General features: G+C 50.1%; 1 pseudogene; it reads right to left on the reverse strand.

Annotated features, from left to right (window-relative positions):
* Positions 1-708: 708 nt before the first annotated feature.
* Positions 709-3285, reverse strand: LOC102754563 (annotated as a pseudogene).
* Positions 3286-4260: the final 975 nt, after the last annotated feature.

Raw genomic sequence — 4260 nt, forward strand, 5'->3', positions numbered from 1 at the left:
ATTTTAGGCCATTTCTTCTGGCACCTCAGTCCCAGTTCTCTTCTGAAGGGCTGGTGCAATAAAGAAGAGCCCAGGGCAGGAAGGGGGGCAGTTAAAACAAGAGGTGTGTAAGTCATACCTTAGCTGTTTTAACCTTACTATGCTTTGAAATCATCTATGAGACTTTTAAAATGAAGATTTCTAGGCTCACCCCCAGATATTTGGGTTCAATATTCTTGGAGTAGAGCCTAGAAATACATATTCTATTTATTTATTTATTTATTTATTTATTTATATTAATTGATAAAATAAATTGATAATGCTATATTATATTAGTTTCAGGTATACAACATAATGATTTGATATTTGTACATATTGCAAAATGATCACCCCATTAAATTGAGTATATGTGTGTGTACATACATATATACATATATGTGAGTATATGTGTATATATATATATATGTATATATAATGTGTGTATAATATATATTAGGAAGAAGGCATTTTATTGAAATTTTGCTGAATATTTAGCTACAGAAAGCTGGGAGGGCTGAGAGGAACAGGAATCCCTGGGAGAGCCTGGTAATGACCAGATGGAGAGAGGGCCCCTGGGTGCTCTCTGACATGAGGAGTGGGATGGAGGAGCGAAAGAGAGAGGGAGGAGCTCACAACCCAGATGTCATAAGGGAGCAGCCACCGGGGATCAGCGGTCACAGAGCTTGGCAGTCACTGAGTCAGGAGCTGTACCATGTCCTTTACCACCATGGTGCCCATCACCGTCCTCTCACTGTTGACTGTCAGCTGGGCAACTCCAGTGTGCCGGGCATCCAGAGTCAGCAGGGCCAGGCTTCCCCTGCTTGGTGTCCTCCCTGCAAACCTGTCCTCATCTCTCACAAGGGACAGGACCCAGGTTGGCAGTGGCAGTCACTCCCTGCACCACCGTGTGGTCACTCAGACAGGTGTCCGTGATCTCGTTCATGCCATTTAGCTGTCCCTGTCCCTTTAACTCATTCTCATGAGCATGGGGCCATCAGCTCCCCAATGGGTTGCTAAATGGACACATAGAACTGCCAAGTTGGGGTGCACAGCTGGAACAAGGCTGCATAGATTGAGTCACAGAAAGTAATGCTCATTACAGCAGTGGTGATTCTCCTCGTGTTACCAGGAACCTTCCTGGTGGGCTCGGGCTGCCTGTCGCTGTGTCCAATAAGGAAGGCAGGATTGAATCATATACAGCATTTAATGAGAAGGCCAGCCCACCAAGAAGACAGGGTGCTTACAACCATTCAAATCCTGTCTACAGCAAGGTGCAGGGGACAGGATTACAAAGGGGAAGAGGCTAGGGAGAGACTGGGAATGGATATAGCTGCGTGCAGCCATGGAGGTCCGCTATTGTCCTTAGTCGTAAGGCGATGCGATGATGTTTTGACTTCTGGTGGGTCGGTCTGACCATGCTTATCGATTCTGCTTGCTGGGTTCACAGCTGAGCCACCTCCTCAATTGCTTTGCACAGGCCTTGAAAAGGAAACTGAAGAAAAACTGAATCCCCTATTCACATAAGTATATGTGTTCTAAGATTTCTAATAATATGATTATTTTTTCAGATTAATTCAGGTTGTAAGTATACATGTTCTAAGATTTCTAATATGATTATTTTTTCAGATTAATTCAGGTGCTCTATCTATCAGATTATAAGTCCCCCTATCACTGGTGCCAGCGAATCCATTTCAGGGAATTCCCGGATGCTGATGCCACATGCCGGCCCTTGATGAGGAGATCGGAGTTGTTGGAAAAGTGGATGTGCACAGCACCATGTGAGGGTCCGTGGAGAAAGATAGGTGGCTGAAGATGGAGTTCACAGCCAGCGCCTCACCAGCTGTGGGTACAGGAGCCCCTGCCTGCTGATACCAACACTGGACTCAGCAGGAGGGCACCAGGGGAGAGTCCAAGTGTCGGGCCATGTAGATCAGCAGCCAGACCGGTCGATGCAACCAGGGGAGAGACACGGGTGGCCACGGAGAGGGGCGAAGTCCTCTCCATCAAGCAGGGAGATCTCCTTGACTACAGGCGACTTTTGCTGCTGGGAGTTTGATTTTACCCTCCAGGAGGCCGTTTCCACCTCTTCCCCTCCTACTCTAGTAAGCTACCCCTGGAATCGCCACCCGCATCCAAGATCAGGCCTGCTCCTCGTGCCTCTGGCACGTTCTCCCTCTCTCTCTTCCCCTTCTCGCCTGCCTCCCCACTCTGTTCACTCCCACTGCTCCTCCCTTTCTCCTCATCCTCACCCTGGGTTTCTCTTCCTCTTCCTCTTCTTACAATTTGAGCTTTAGCCCACTCACTTACCTCCATGTTGCACACAGAGAGACATGTAGCCTCCTCTGCCCCGTCTGGGAGCTCCTGGGAGCCCGTGGCCTTGGCATTGAGCAGGTGGGACAGTGAGTGCCGCTGGAAGCCGTCCCGGTCTTTGAAGGATGACTTCAAGGCTGGGGCCGGTTTGGATGCCAAAAAGGAGAGGTTCTTGGCCCCGGCGGTGGCTCAGGGCCCCACCCAGCTCAGGAGGGATGATGCGCCGGGTGAAGCACGCTCCATGATGGGTATCGCCGTACTGGTCAGACTCGGCCAGACTCAGCACACGCTGGGTCACCAGCATGGTCTGCTTACACTTGGTGAGGTTGAGCGTAGCTGCCGGGTGAAGTGTGCTCCATGATGGGTATCACCGTACTGGTCAGACCCGGCCAGACTCAGCACATGCTGGGTCAACAGTGTGGTCTGCTTACACTTGGTGAGGTTGAGCGTGGCTGCTGGGTGGATGCCCTCCTCTACTGTGAGGGGCTTTGCCATTTTCCTTGGGTCATCAGGTGCAATCCTGGAGACATGCTTGCTGTACTCACTACTGAGCCACAGGGTGCTGGCTTGGGCCACGGGCACCTGGATGCTGTCTGTGAGCTTTGCCAAATGTTTGATGATCGCTCTGTGCCAGCGCATATACAGTAGCTTCTTGCTGAACACAGAAGCCGCAACCCCGACCTCATTACAGGAGGACAGTAGCTTTACCAAGCCATTAAGGCAGGTGTCACAGACTAAGCCCATGTTAGTAGCACAGCATCCAGTGGCCTGGACTTTGCCCCAAAGTCCTTGTCCACGCTGCCAATGTAAGTCTGGAGTCCCCACAGGGGACATGGGTTCCCTCGCCAGCTTGGCCAGCTCTTCTGGCTTCAGGGTCTTGATCTGAGTAACGTTGGTGGACCTGATGTAGAAGCTCTTTAGCTTGGGCTCAAACATACCCTGGTTCTGGAGCACCATGTACTGTCCCACACTGCTGAGAGGGTTGGTCAGGAGTACCTGGGCCCTCAGCTGGGGCCATGGGCAGCAATGGAGGGTAGGGAGGTGGTCCAAATAGGAGGGAGGAGAGTAACAGCAGGGGGAGGGCACTAGTGGGAGGAGGTGGGACTGGGGTCAGGAAGCAGGGGGCCAGGGTAGGAAGGGTGGAGGGGATATGATTCATCCAGTTTCCTGGAGAAGACTTTTTATTTCAGATAGAGATAGAAGGGAGAAAGAGAGAGAGATGAGAGCAAAATACTCCATTTTTAACATTTTTTCAAATGTTTCATTGATTGTTTTCAAATTAAATTAGTTGGGGTGACATTGGTTAATAAAATTAGCAGTTTGCAGTGTAACCATTTGCATTTACGGAAAAATAGCAGCTCCCACCTTGGAGGAAGCTTCTTGAATCAAAAGTCACTGGCAGCTGAACCCTGTTTGGCTCAGTGGATAGAGCCTCGGCCTGCGGACTGAAAGGTCCCAGGTTCGATTCTGGTCAAGGGCATGTACTTGGGTTGCGGGCACACCCCCAGTAGGAGATGTGCAGGAGGCAGCTGATTGATGTTTCTCTCTCATCGATGTTTCTAACTCTCTATCTCTCTCCCTTCCTCTCTGTAAAAAATCAATAAAAAAATAAAAAAAGTCACTGGCAGTCAGTAGAACAACGGGCAGGGCTGGACTGGAAGAAGCTGAGGGAGCAGGAGGGTCCCCGGTCCCGGGAATCTTCCCCAGCACTGCCCAGGGGACACAGAGACAGCCCGTCCATTAAAGCCCAGCCTTTCTCAACGTGGCAAGAACAAACCACTTTGATCAAGTGAACCAGAAAAACAGATGGGAAGGGCCTGTGCCGGCACCACCTTTAACCAATCCCTACAATTAGATTTCAGACCCCAAGGACACTCTGTTCTCCCAGCAGAACCTACAGAAGTCAGTTCCGTATGATTTTTATAACTGTGG

Source organism: Myotis davidii, unplaced genomic scaffold, assembly GCF_000327345.1.
Source record: "Myotis davidii unplaced genomic scaffold, ASM32734v1 scaffold590, whole genome shotgun sequence".
Classification (NCBI taxonomy): Eukaryota; Metazoa; Chordata; class Mammalia; order Chiroptera; family Vespertilionidae; genus Myotis; species Myotis davidii.